The sequence below is a fragment of the Pongo pygmaeus genome, chromosome 6 (genome assembly GCF_028885625.2).
Source record: "Pongo pygmaeus isolate AG05252 chromosome 6, NHGRI_mPonPyg2-v2.0_pri, whole genome shotgun sequence".
NCBI lineage: Eukaryota > Metazoa > Chordata > Mammalia > Primates > Hominidae > Pongo > Pongo pygmaeus.
This window is the reverse complement of record NC_072379.2, coordinates 48,711,494-48,727,121: the sequence shown is the minus strand read 5'-3', so window position 1 is coordinate 48,727,121 and position 15,628 is coordinate 48,711,494.

The window sequence follows — 15,628 nt, the reverse complement described above, 5'->3', positions numbered from 1 at the left end:
TTCATGTAAAAAGTTCTACAACTCAGAAAATAAATCTGTCCAATCATGTATTTTTATTTGATTTAGAAAATAATATGACTTGGGGGCAGGGCCGAGATGGCCGACTAGAATCAGTCTTGATCAGAGTCTTCCATTGAAAAGAACCAAAACAGTGTGTGAATTCTCCACTGGCAACCCAGGTGTTCAGGTTCTGTCATCAGGACTGACTAGGAGGCTGGCATGACCCATGGAGAGGAAGGAAGAGCAGTGTGATGGGCCACCCACCTGAGAGCCATATAGGGTGGAGGAGACCCCAACCCCCAGCCAAGGGAGGTGGTGAGTGAGCACACTCCCCAGCCTGGGAAACTGCGCTTTTTCCATGGAACTGAGAAACCCACAGATCAGAAGATCCCACTCGTGAGCCCAAGCCATCGTGGCGTAGGGTCCCAACCATGGAGCCATGCAGATTCTCAACAGCCACTCAGCTAGAATCTGCCTAAGCTTGCCCAGTTCTTGAGGGGAGGGGAGGCCATCACCACAGCTGCAGCTGCCTGCTGTCTAAGCTGTCTGGGCTCCTTGGAGGAGGGGTGGCAGGCAACACTGGGAATGCTAGCTGCCTAACACACTAAGCTCCCAGGGCAGGGGTAGGGCAGCAGCCATCTCTATAGCTCCAGGCCACGCTTCTCCCCTGCTGGAGCCAAGGAGGCTCGACGGCTTGGTCCCAAGAGGTATTCCCCACAGCTTAACAAACTGGCTGTGGCAGACTACGGCCAAAGTGCCTCTTCAGGCCTGACCTTGACCCATTCCTCCTCACTGGGTGGGGCCTCCCTGCAGGAACTCCAACAACTCCAGCCAGGGGATCAGGGACAGAACTCTAATCTCCCTGGGCCTGAGCCGGTAGAAGGGGTGGCCATAGTCTCCGTGGACCAGCAGACTTAGTCTTTCCTTCTTCTAGTTCTGAGGAATCGGGGCAGTCCAGAGGAGTAGGTTTCCCCACAGTGAGACACACCCCCTCCACCAAGGGACAGCCAAAGTGCTTCGTTAAATGGGTCCTGCATCCCATGCCACCCAACTGGGTGAGATCCTCCAACAGAGGTTGTCAGACACCTTATTTGGTAGCATTTCTACTGGCATCAGATTGGTGCCCCTCGAGGTCACAGATCCCAGAGGAAGGAGCAGGCATCCATCTTAGCTGTTCTCTAGCCTCCTCCAGTGACATCTTCAGGCACGGGAGTGAACCAGATGAATAGGGCCTGAAGTGAACCCCCAGCAAACCACAGCAGCCCTACAGAAGAGGGAGCTGACTATTGAAAAATGAACAAACAAACAGAAAGCAACAACAATATCATCAACAAAAAAAGTCCCCACAAATCCTCATCCAAGGATCAACAGCCTCAAAGATCAAAACTAGATGAACTCATGAAGATGAGAAAAAAATCAACAAAAAATCCCTGAAAACCCAAAATGCCAGAGTGCCTCTTCTCCTCCAAATGATCACAACACCTCTCCAGCAAGGGCACAGAACTGGATGGAGGATGACATGGATGAACTGACAGAAGAAACAATAGATGCTGGTGAGGCTGTGGAGAAATAGGAATGCTTTTACACTGTTGCTGGGAAAGTAAATTAGTTCAACCATTGTGGAAGACAGTGTGGCAATTCTTCAGGGATCTAGAACCAGAAATACCGTCTGAACCAGCAATCCCATTACTGGGTATATACCCAAAGGAATATAAATCATTCTATGATAAAGATACATGCAACACTATTTACAATAGCAAAGACGTGGAACCAACCCAAATGCCCATCAATGATAGACTGGATAAAGAAAATGTGGTACATATACACTATGGAATGCTATGCAGCCATAAAAACAAATGAGATCGTGTCATTTGCAGGGACATAGATGAAGCCAGAAGCCATCTTCTTCAGCAAACCAACACAGGAACAGAAAACCAAACACTACATGTTCTCACTCATAAGTGGGAGTTGAACAATGAGAACACATGGACACAGGGAGGGGAACATCAAATATGGGGGCCTGTAGGGGGAGGAGGAGAGGGAGATCATCAGGACAAATAGCTAATGCATTTGGGGCTTAAAGCCTAGATGATGGGTTGATAGTTGCAGCAAACCACCATGGCACATGTATACCCATGTAACAAACCTGCATGTTCTGCATATCTATCCAGGAACTTAAAGTAAAATAAAAATTAAAAACAACAATAATAATATGATTGTAAAGATAGATCATGTATAAAGAGGGCAGCTCACTGTGGTGTACTGGTAATTTTTGAACAACTGGTTCCCTTCTCCCTAAAAAAAAACTCTATGTGTCTGTGTATGTATGTGTGTGTGTATATATGTATGTGTGTGTATATATATATATATGTATATACACAATGTTCTTTATTATAAATTCCATACAGTCAGTTAGTTCCCACAGAATGCTTTTATTAATTTTTACCAAACTCTTATCTATAGCCAACCTTTGTTTGCAACTGATGAACAAGTTAGTTGACACACTTGTTTATCTCATGTAAGACAAAAGTGAAACAATGAAGACTCATGTCTCGGAACTTCACGGTTTTGTCCATGGTGTGAGCAACTTCTCTGTTGAATTGTATAATAGTAGTTGAATACTAGAAAACTGTATTTTTCATTTCAGTGCTGGTCAGTGTAATAACTACAGACATACAACACACTTCTAAGTTTAATCTGCTTTATCAACATTTTCTCTACCACTTCCATAAGTCTAGACAGTCAATAAAAAATAAATTGAGCCCTGATTTGTAGCATTTGCCAATTCCCACCAGGCCAATTTCAAGCTTTCCGAGTGATGTCACCAAACACAGATTTGGGAAGAGATGTGCAGTGACACAGCATTATGTAGAACTCGCGACTTGCAACTAAGACATAAGTAACTTCAAAAGTATAAATAAATAAAACACAGTAATTGATAAGTTCTATTAAGTGATGAGTTCCACACATTATAACTTGAATTTTTAATAATGGCTAGTTGGTAGAGAATGTCAATCAGTTTAGTTTCTATAGCAGTGACATCAGATTCCAATGAAGGGGTGAGAAAAGAAAGTGAAAAACAGAAGAAAGGGGAAAGAAATATTTGAGCACGTGAAGTGGGCTAGGCACTTTCCTTACATGAGCTCCTTTAGAGTCCTTTCTCCAACTTACGAATGAACAAAATGAGTCCCAGCAAAGCACCTCCTCCTTTGACCACAGGATGCTGCCTCAGAAGGAGAGCCACCAGTTCCTGTTGCTCCTGGCTGCTTTTCTTTGTGTTTCGTTTCCTCTATTTAACTTAAATTACTGAGAAGTAGTCTGCTTATGTTTTAGTTATAAGCCTGTGATGGAAAGCTGGGCCAGCCGCCCACTAGGGAAGATAGATGGCCAGACCCTCTCTCTTCATCTCTCTGGCAGCCAGAACTTAGACAAGTGACCCAGCAGGGTCTAATCAGACATACGTGCCCAGCACTTGGACATGGGAGCCATGGATGAGGGACAATTTATTCCGACTAGTGTGACCAACTGTCCTGCTTTGCTGAGGACAGAGGGGGTTCTCAGGAGCCCAGACTATCAGTTTTAAAGCCAGCAAAGAGTTTTGAGCACACCAGCACGAGTGGGTCACCTGCTGCTGGAGTCTGGGGGTGGCAGTTTCAGCCTCAGTGTCCAGAGTCAACAGTGGCTGCAGGGGAAGCTGCAGCATCTGCAGTGTGGCGTTGAACACCCTAAGATCAAGTTCTGAGTCTTGATTTGGGCTGTGGTTCTGGCTGCCCTCTGTTCATGCCTATTTTCAGAAACTAGTTCTGCATCTTCCCAATTATTCTGTGAACAAACTAATAACCTTGCAAAACCTCCTTATCTGTTTAATGTCAGCCAAGGCAAAGTTTATGCTGCTTGCAGAGAATAGCCCTGGACTGACACCACGCTTCTCTCAGCTTTCCTTACTGTTATTCCATCTCCCAGCAATGGCTAGCTCTGGAGTTCATTGTTCTGTGCTCCGCATGGGTGAAGTCTCCAGGGAAAAGTGCTTCTTTCTAAGGCACTGTCAGACTTAAGGAAATGATTTATTTCATATGTAAACCAGCACTGATGACTTCTATCCAGTTAAAGCTGATTGTTTTTTCCAGTCAGGAATTCTGGTAAAACCATATACCTCTATCCATAGTGTTAGTTAGTCCCTAATTGCCAGGCATGGGCTGTAGAGTTTAAGTGGGACTAGAAACCAACACACGTACGATAAACAATACAGGTAGGAAATATACCTCAAATTTCCTGGCTATTGATTGATTTATAAAACTATTTTATAAGCAACAAATAAAGTCATTAAAATAGTGTAGTTAAAAGTTGCACTTTGCAAAATGGGTATATTATCCAGGTACTCGTACACTATTTTTGTACTGCTGGTCCTGTACCAGAAACATTTTTTTTTCCATTGTTACTTGCTTTTTAAACTTTGCTTAGCCACTTAAAGAAAATCTGCTTGCACAATTTGCCTCAAATCCACTCCCATTGTGAGCTGATTGTTTTATTTTTCCAATTAAAAAATCACAGTTTATGCCCCCCCAAAAACTCCTTAAATCATTGTGAGACAAACCTTCCATGAGGCCAGACTATGCCCTTCTCATTCAATAGGGTTAGTATTCAGGACCAAAAGAGCTAACCATCTAAGTCTAAATACAATAGAAATATAATGCCAGCCATGTGAGAAAATTTAATTTCCCTGATAACTACATTTTTAAAAAAGTAAAAAGAAATAGGTGAAAATTGTATATCATTTTGTTTAACCTAATATATTAAAAATATTGTCGCTTCAACTTGTAATCCATATAAAGATATTAACAATATATCTTACATTTCTTTTCTTCAATAGTAAGACTTCAAAATTCAGTGTGTAGTTTACCTTCAAGCACATCTCAACTAGGATGGCCACATTTCAAGGGTTCAGCCCCATTTGACTTGGGGCTGCTGCCTTAAGCAGTGCAGGTCCAAGATATAAGCCCAAGCAAGACAAGGGTTGTCTCTGCATCCTCCCTCATGTGAGATGTGGCAAGGCTTGAAACCTCTCTAGCTCTGATGCCTTATAGTAAGATTAGTGGCTGTGTTATATTCTTGATGTTTCATTTGAACACTGATGATTTTATGATCCTATGCTTTCTCTCAGCAACTAGTCTTCTGGATTTTTTCATTTATTATCCAGCCATCAGGACTTTTACCTAAATTCTAGATACAATGGCTAATTGTTCTGCAATAACATTTTTTATTGTTCCTAAAAAAAGCTTGTTTTGAATATTCAAACATAAGTTGTTTGATATTGAGATTTTTAAAAATATACCTTTGCCAAAGAAACGGGAATGAAGGAATACAGAAGCCAACTAGGATACTCTTACTGCTAGTATTTATTCTCTTGCCATAGTTTTAAAAGTGCAAACCAGATAATAAAATTATGAAACATAAATGGAACCAAGCAAGAAGTCTGTTTGTTTGTTTGTATTTTTAGTAGAGATGGGGTTTTGACATGTTGGCCAGGCTAGTCTTGAACTCCTGGCCTCAAGTGATCCCCCCTCTTCGGCCTCCCAAAGTGTTGGGATTACAGGCATGAACCACTGTGCCTGGCCTATATGTTTCTAAGTTACATTATTCACAGAAATCGTTAGGCATGAATGTCCTTGTGGGTATATAGAAAAACATGATTTCACGTCATTTCAAAAACAGAACCCAGACTACTTCTGTACGGCATTTCTTAAGACACTTTCCCTTGAAGAAGGAAATATGTTAGAGGTGCAATATCTTAAGATGAGCCTTGAGAAAAATAAAATGAAAAGAAGTAGGAAGAAGGAATTTACTTTTTTTTAAAAAAGTGAGGAAACATCCAAGTTATGAAATATTGCTAAGTGCATCACAACAAGGGTTGCAATGACACAGAGAAGATCTGCAGAGTCTTGCACAGGAGGCTGTGTGCTGGGAATGTACACTGTTTTACTGTTTTTCAGAGGAAGATGAATGGAAGGAGGACTTACAGGCTTCTCAGTTGTATTTGGAGCTTAGTTCTTTGACCATAACTTTACTGCCATAATTTGATAATGGGCAGACCATAAGGAATTCATGCAGTAAACTCTGCACGGATGTGTTCTTGGCACTTAGCCATTGTATCTAGAATTTAGGTAAAAGTCCTGATGGCTGGATAATAAATGAAAAAATCCAGAAGACTAGTTGCTGAGAGAAAGCATAGGATCATAAAATCATCAGTGTTCAAATGAAACATCAAGAATCTAACACAGCCACTAATCTTACTATAAGGCATCAGAGCTGGAGAGGTTTCAAGCCTTGCCACGTGAGTCAAAGGGTAAAGGCACTATGTGTTGTCTTTAAAGAGATATGCCAATTCTTGCCTTGCTCACTGCACCACAATACTTTTCTGTACTGGGATGAGTAGGCTCAGGGAAAAGAGGCTCTTCTCTAGCCACAGTGTGAACTATGATGCTTCTAAGATGGATTGAGGAATCAACAAATATTCATTCTGTCAAATGAGATGTAAAGGCAGTTCTGCACGAGGGCTTCAGGAAATGTTTTTCTCCTGATAAAAAGAGGCACCTGGAAGATATAGTTTCTTTGTCTTCCTCTCCAGAAGGTTGTGTGATGGCCTGAAAATTGAAGCAACATTCATCTTTTTGTAGTCATGAAAATAAGGCCATGAGACCACAGGGAAACCAAGCTAGAGTTCTGCCATCAGTGACTGCTCAAGAATAACCTAGTCTGGAGCCATCCACCCCGAATCTCTTGAAATGTGGGATACAAAATTTCTCATTTTATCCAAGACTCTTGTATTGAGATTCTTCAACTTGAAGGCATCACTTGGTAATAAATACTACTGAGGCTACTCTAGATGTGATGTATCCCTATCTTCTAGGCTTCTCTATGGTTGGAACTGCCTCTAAACCCTGCCTCTGGGGTTGTATCTCACAGACCATAGTCATGCAGGAAGTGTGGTAGGGCTTTGGCCAACATGTATGAGGTGAACACATCTGGCTAGCCCGAGTTAATCGTTTTCTGCTCATCAGTCTGTTGCCTGGTCCACACAACTATGACTCTGCTTCTATTTCTTCTCTAGAATACTAGCTTCCTTTTTAGGTGGGCCTCAGGTAAAATCTGGCCCTGTTGTTTGCTACCTTGACACCTGGAATGACAAGGCCTCCTTTCCATTGCTTTAGAAGTGGTCATCTGATCAATTGTATTAGGATAATCTAGCAGCTTTCAAAAGCGTGGATGCCTGGTCTCCTCCCAGCTCCCCACAGTCCATCAGGAAGGGTCATGTCAGCAAGCCTCCCAGATGACTCAGAAGTGGGTTAAAGCTGAAAGTTCCGCCTACCCTCTGACTGTTCTCACACTGGGCTCATGCGTGAATGAACATAATACCAGGTTCATTGCCTCTACCTGCCTGGGTTTAGAATATATTCACCACCTGGATCTCCTCTTGCTTCCTTGTCCTCACCAGGTCGAACCTGCCTGAGTCTGTCATTTCATCTGAGCCTGCCCTTGGATGGCCCCACTGCCCCAATGGGGCAAGCCCCTTGGTGGTGTCCATTCCCTCAGTCCCATCCTTTCTGTCTTCATCTTTCTCTCCAGTGCCTGTAATTAAGCTCCACTCAATTATGTCATCTCCCAGATGTCCACTGATACCGTGTCCCCATGAATGACCTCTATGAGTTCATCAAAGGAAACTCAGATTTTTAAAAATTGCTTAAAATAAAAGTCTAAGCCATCAACTAATGTTTGGTGCATGAGCTGGGTCAGCACTGCTCAACTACCTGAAGAAATCAAGATGCCTTTGATGTCCTTGTTTAGTTTGCTTTTTGTTCCTCTAAAAACAATCACTTAAGAGAAGAAAAAATTATATTTTGCCTCATTTTAAAAATAAAAGAATTAAAATATTCTATGGTTTGCTCGAAGTCACACAGTACTCATTTGAGCCAAACTCTCATTGCCCAAGAGTCCTTTCGAGTAACTTTGTCAGCTGTCCTTTGCCAGCATGTAATGCAGTGATGCAATGCTCTGGTAGCAATTTGGAGCAATCCAGGAAGCAATATTCTCAGTGTTCAAGGCGCGGCACTGCCCGGGGGAAATTAAACCTTATCTACCCCAGCACGTGATGCATGCCATTCTCCTTGAGTGGGCTTTTCTGCTGCTGCAGCGGGAAAATGCAATCAGTTTCATCCATCACTGAGTTCTACAGACTTTTGTGTTTTTTTTAAATTTCCTAATAATAGGGCAATTAATGTAATTTTAAGAAGTTTTCTTTCCTTTAAAAAGAGGCTGGCCTGTGCTCCTAATTAAAACTGCTTTTCACTCTCTGAACAAGGCTTCAGATTTTGATTGGCAAAATCCCATAGGGCTTGGCCTAGAGGGTTTATTTTTAAGGGTCTGGTGAGATTTTGAGTAAAAAATGATTAGTGAAATTGCTCCTCATCCTAACTAGAGCCTGCAAAAGAGTGAAGAGTTCTGTAGTCACTGGTGTATTCATGACAAAGTAATTATTTTTCTACTTAGCCAGAAGGAAATGGGAGGTTTCTTTGAAGGCTTGAGATCTGCTTCTTAGAATGGGAGACCGAAATCTTTAACAGCTATTGGTATTTGTTTGAGTTCTTTGAACTGTCAGAGCATAAACTAGGTCACCACAGGGCCCATTTTGACTTGAGCATTCAAAACCAATATATCCTCATGGCCATTTTGAGAGTTATCATGTAAACAAGCAAAAATCTTCCATCTTCAGAAACCCTGGTTTGATGCTATATTCCACCAACTCCTGCCCTCTTACTCTGTCCTTCTCTTCAAGGTCAATGAACAGTTTTTAAGCCTTAGCTTCTTTTTCCTCCCAGCAGCATTTGACCCTGTTGACCATGCCTTTCTTGAAATCCCCTTGTTCTTTTGATTCCTTAACAATTATTCTCCCTGGTTCTCTTCTGTCCCATTGCCCCCAGTTCCAAATCCAAGGGCTTATCCAGCCAATTTTTGCTCTTCTCCAAATGTAAGCTGTCAGCCCACAGCTAAAAGAGAGATGAGGTGAGATCACAGGGATTAGGAGTTGTTTGATAAATTGTGTTTTCTTTAGTAAATATAGTCAATAGAACTCTCTCTGATTGAGCACTTGAAATGTGGCCAAAGTGATTGAAGAAGTAAATCGTTAAATGTAATTTAATTTAAATTAATTGAAAGAGCCACATGTGGCAAATGGCTATTATATCGTACAGTGTTTTGTAGAGTCTTGCCACATAAAATGTGGTCCATGGGCCAGTGGCTTCTGCATCACCTGGGTGCTGGTTAGAAATGCCTACTCTGAGGCTCCTCCCTGGACCTACAGACTCAGAATCTGCATTTTAGCAAGATCACCAGATGATTTGTAAGCGCAATAATATTTGAGAAATACTGCTTTAGAAGTTTAACTTTTAAACCACTAGAGTGACAGACATGTATACAACTTCTGGATATTATTATACCCTGAAGACAGTGCTTTCTGTGAATTCTTACAGAGTCCTCCTTGTCACATTAATCAGATATATTGTTGATTATATCTTGATTGACATTCCTCTGGATGTCAAAATTCTAAGATAATTGTTTCTGTGAACAGTTGAGTTTAATCTACTGATCTGAGCTACATGTCATTCTTTAGTCCAGAGTATATCATTTGTTAGAAAAAATGCCAGCTCCCTTCCTGTGCTCTGGAGAAATAAATAGTATCTTTCTTTTCATAAAGACGTAGAATAAAGAAGATGAAAAAAATTAAACCTCATTGTACAGTAACCTGTAAAGAGGTCACTTGCTTCTTCTATACGAAAATCAGACTGGTACTCTAAGGCATGAGTGAAGATTTGCACAAAACATTTAAGGATCTAAGACTAAAAAGAAGATCAGAGAAAAAGTCTACATTAGACAAAATGTTCTTACATTCATTTTATTTACTTTTTAGTTTTGAATTTTTCTGGGTATGTTGGTGCATATTTTTATGAGATACATAAGATATTCTGATACAGGCATACAATGTGTAATAATCACATCAAAGTAACTGGGGTATTCATCACCTCAAGCATTTACCCTTTCTTTGTGTTGTAAACATTCCAATTATGCTTTTACTTATTTTTAAATGTACAATAAATTACTGTAGACTGTATGTGTGTACTAGATCTTATTCCATCTATCTAACCATATTTTTGCACCCATTAACAATTGACCATTCCCACTCTGCACCCTGCCACTTCCCCACTATCCTTTCCAGCCTCTAGTAACCATCATTCTACTCTCTATCTTCATTGGTTCAATCGTTTTAAATTTTAGCTCCCACAAATGAGGGAGGACATGTGAAATTTGTCTTTATTTGCCTAGCTTATTTCACTTAACGTAATTATCTCCAGTTACATCCATATTGATAAAAATAACAGGATCTCATTCTTTTTTATGGCTGAATAGTACTCCATTGTGTATATGTACCACATTTTCTTTATCCCAGATTTCTTTGAGTCGTATCCCAAAAGCACAAGTATCAAAGCAATAATGGAAAACAGGGATCACATCAAGTTAAAAAAAATGCACAGCAAAGGAAACAACAAAGTGAAGAGACAAAGAATGGGAAAAAATATTTGCAAACTGTCTGTCTGACAAGTGATTAATGGCTACAATGTATAAAGGAGCTCAAGGAACTCAATAGAAAAAAATTTGTTAATGAACACTTAGATTGATTCCAAATCTTGGATATTGTGAATAGTACCACAATAAACATGGGAATGCAGATATCTCTTTGATATACTGATTTTCTTATTTTGGATATATGCTTAGCTGTGGGATTGCTGGATCATATGCTAGTTTTATTTTTAGTTTTTTTTAAGGAACCTCCGTACTGTTCTCCAGGGTGGCTATGATAATTCACATTTTCACCAACAATGTATCAGGGTTCCCATTACTCCACCACCTCACCAGCATTCATTATTGATTGTCTTTTGGATAAAAGCCATTTTAACTGGGGTGAGATGATATCCAGTTGTAGTTTTGATTTGCATTTTCTCTGATAATCAATGATGTTGACTACCTTTTCCTATATCTGTTTGCCATTTGTATGTCTTCTTCTGATAAATGCCATTTTAAATTAGATTATTATATTTTTTCCTATTTTTTTAACTTGATATGATCCCTCTTGACCATTATTTGATACTCATGTTTTTGGGATATTACTCAAAAAATCTGTGCCCAAACCAACGCCCTGGAGAGTTTTACCAATATTTTCCTTTAGTAGTTTCATAGTTTGAGGTCTTAGATTTAAGTCTTTAATCAATTTTGATTTGTTTTTTATATGTGCCAAGAGATAGTGGTCTAGTTTCATTATTCTGAATATGAGTGTCCTATTTTCCCAGTACCATTTATTGAAAAGACTGTCCTTTCCCCAATGCATATTCTTGGCACCTTTGTTGAAAATGAGTTCACTGTAGATGTAAGGATTTATTTATTGATTCTCTATTCTATTCCATTGGTCTATGTGCCCATTTTAATGGTAGTACTGTGCTGTTTTGGTTATTATTTCTCTGTAATATAATTTGAAATCAGGTACGTGATTCCTCCAGTTTTGTTCTTTTTGCTCAGGATGGCTTTGGCTATTTGGGGTCTTTTGTAGTTCTATATAAATTTTAGTTTTTTTTTTCTACTTCTGTGAAGAATATCATTAGTATTCATTTATTTATTTTTATTTTTTTGAGGCAGAGTCTTGCTCTGTCACCCAGGCTGGAGTGCAGTGGCACAATATCAGCTCACTGCAACCTCTGCCTCCCAGGTTCAAGCGATTCTCCTGACTCAGCCTCCTGAGCAGCTGGGATTACAGGTGTGTTCCACCATGCCCGGCTAATTTTTGTATTTCTTAGCAGAGACTGGGTTTCACCATGTTGGTCAGGCTGGTCTCAAACTCCTGACCTCATGATCTGCCCATCTTGGCCTCCCAAAGTGCTGGGATTATAAGCATGAGCCACCACACCTGGCCAATATCATCAGTATTTTGATAAGGATTGCATTGCATTTGTAGATTGCTTTGGGTATTATGGACATTTAAAAATATTAATTATTTCAATCCATGAACATGGAATATTTTTCATCTTTTTATGTCCTCCTTAATTTCTTGCATCAACTTTTTATAGTTGATATGGTTTGGCTATGTCCTCACCCAAATATCATCTTGAATTGTAGTTCCCATAATCCCCACAGGGACTTGGTGGGAGGTAATTGAATCATGGAGGCAGTTATCTCCATGCTGTTCTCCTGAAAGTGAGTGAATTCTCACAAGATCTGATAGTTTTATAAGGGGATTTTCCCCTTTTGCTTGGGACTTCTCCTTGCTACCACCATGTGAAGAAGGATGTGTTTGCTTCCCCTCCCACCATGATTGTAAGTTTCCTGAGGCCTCCCCAGCCATGCTGAGCTGTGAGTCAATTAAACCTCTTTCCTTTATAAATTCCCAGTCTCAGGTATATCTTTATTAGCAGCATGAGAACAGACTAATATAATAAATTGGTACTGCAGAGAGTGGGGTGCTCCTATAAAGATACCCAAAAATGTAGAAGTGACTTTGGAACTGGGTAGATTGGAACAGTTTGGAGGGCTCGCAAGAAGACAGGAAAATGTGGGGAAGTTTGGAACTTCCTAGAGACTTGGAGGGCTCAAGAGACAGGGAGATGTGGGAAAGGTTGGAACTTCCTAGAGACTTATTGAATGGCTTTGACCAAAATGCTGGTAGTGATATGGCCAATGAAGTCCAGGCTGAGGTGGTTTCAGATGGAGATAAGGAACTTGTTGGAAACTGGAGTAAAGGTCGCTCTTGCTATGCGAAAAGACTGGCAGCATTTTGCTCCTCCCTTAGAGATCTGTGGAACTTTTGAACTTTAGAGAGATGATTTAGGATACCTGGAAAAGAAATTTCTGAACAGAAAAGCATTCAAGAGGAAGCAGAGCATAAAAGTTTGGAAAATTTGCAGCCTGACAATGCAATAGAAAGGAAAAACCAATATTCTGCAGAGAAATTCAAGCCAGCTGCAGAAATGTGCATAAGTAACCAGAAGCCAAATGTTAATCATCAAGACAATGGGGGAAATGTCTCCAGGGCATGTCAGAGACCTATCTGGCAACCCCTCTCATCACAGGCCTGGAGGTCTAGGAGGAAAAAATGGTTTTGTAGGCTAGGCCCAGGGACCCTCTGCTGTGTGCAGCCTAGGGAATTGGTGCCCTGCATCCCAGCTGCCCCGGCCATGGCTAAAAGGGGCCATGGTACAGCTCAGGCCGTGGCTTCAGAGGGTGCAAGCCCCAAGCCTTGGCAGCTTCCACATGGTGTTGAGCCTGCAGGTGCACAGAAGTCAATAATTGAGATTTGGGAACCTCCGCCTAGATTTCAGAGGATGTATGGAAATGCCTGTGTATCTAGGCAGAAGTCTGCTGCAGGGGCAGAGACCTCATGGAGAACCTCTTCTAGGGAAGTGAAGAAGGGAATTGTAGGGTTGGAGCCCCCACACAAATTCCCCACTGGGACTCTGCCTAGAGGAGCTGTGAGAAGAGGGCCACTGTCCTCCAGACCGCAGAATGGTAGATTCACTGACAGCTTGCACCATGCAACTGGAAGAGCCACAGATACTTAATGCTAGCCTGTGAAAGCAGCAAGGAAGGAGGCTGTATCCTGCAAAGCCACAGGGGTGGAGCTGCCCAAGACCATGGGAGCCCACCTCTTGCATCAGCATGACCTGGATATGAGACATGGAGTCAAGATCATTTTGGAACTTTAAGGTTTAATGACTGCCCTTTTTGATTTCAGACTTGCATGGGGTCTGTAGCCCCTTCATTTTGGCCAATTTCTCCTATTTGGAATGGGCGTATTTACCCAATGCCAGTACCTCCATTGTATCTAGGAAGCAACTAACTTGCTTTTGATTTTACAGGCTCATGGGCAGAAGGGACTTACCTTGTTTCAGATAAGACTTTGGACTTGCACTTTTGAGTTAATGCTGGAATGAGTTAAGACTTTGGGGGACTGTTTGGAAGGCATGATTGTGTTTTGAAATGTGAAGACATGAGATTTGGGAGGGGACAGGAGTGGAATGATAGGTTTAGCTGTGTTCTCACCCAAATCTCATGTTGAATTATAGTTTCCATAATCGCCACATGTTGTGGGAGAGACCTGATGGGAGGTATTTGAATCATGGGAGTGGTTACTTCTATGCTGTCCTCCTGAAAGTGAGTTCTCACAAGATCTGATAGTTTTATAAGGGCCTTTTCCCCTTTTGCTTGGCTCTTCTCCTTGCTGCCACCATGTGAAGAAGGACATGTTTGCTTCCCCTTCCACCATGATTGTAAGTTTCCTGAGGTCTCTTCCAGCCACGTTGAATTGTTCCCATCAAACCTTTTTCCTTTATAAATTACTGAGTATTAGTAATTGTTATAATAAAATAATTTTCATTATAGAGACCTATTACTTATTTGGTTAAGTTTATACCTATGTATTTTACTTTACTTGCAGCTATTGTAAATGGGATTATATTCTTAATTTCTTTTTCAGATTGTTCGATGTTGGCATATAGAAATGGTACTGATTTTTGTATGTTAACTTTGTGTCCTGAAACATTACTGAATTTGTTTATCAGTTCTAATAGTTTTTCTGGTGGAGTCTTTAGGTTTCTCCAAATATAAGATCGTGTTACCTGCAAACAAGGATAATTTGACTTCTTCCTTTCCAATTTAGATCCACTTTATTTCTTTCTCCCATATCTTTGCTCTAGTTGAGACTTCCAGTACTTTACTTAATGACAGCGGTGAAAGTGGGCATCCTTGTCTTGTTTCAGATCTCGAGGACAGACTTAGTTTTTCCTCATGCTGTACGATACTAGGTGTGGATTTGTCATACATGACTTTTTTTTTTGTTGAAGTAGTTTCTTCTTTATCCAGTTTTTTGAGAGATTTTTCTCATGAAGGGGTGTTGAATTATATCAAATGTTTTTTCAGCATCAATTGTAATGGTTATATGATTTTTGTCCTTTATTCTTTTGATATTATGTATCACATTGATTGATTTGCATACATTAAACCATGCTTGCATGTCTGGAATAAATCCCACTTGATTATAATGCATCTTTTTTATGTTCAGATGAATTCAGTTTGCTAGTATTTTGTTGAGAATTTTTGCATAAATTTTCATCAGAGATACTGGCCTGTATTTCTCTCTCTCTGTCTCTCTCTCATTTTTTGATGTGTTTTTGTCTGGTTTTGGCATTAGGGTAATAATGGCTTCATAGAATGAGTTTGGATATATTCCCTTCTCCTCTATTTTTCGGAATAGTTTGAGTAGGATTGGTGTTAGTTCTTCTTTAAATGTTTGGTAAAATTCCACAGGGAAGCCATGAAGTCCCAGAGTTTTCTTTGCTAGGAGATTTAATCTCATTACTTGTTGGTGTTCTATTCTGAATTTGGATTTCTTCGTTGGTCAATCTTGGTAGATTGTATGTATCTAGAAATTTATCAATTTCTTTTGGTTTTTCCAATTTATTGGCATATAGTTATTCAGAATAGTCACTAATGACTTTTGGATTTCTGTGGTATCAGTTTTAATATTTCCTTTTTC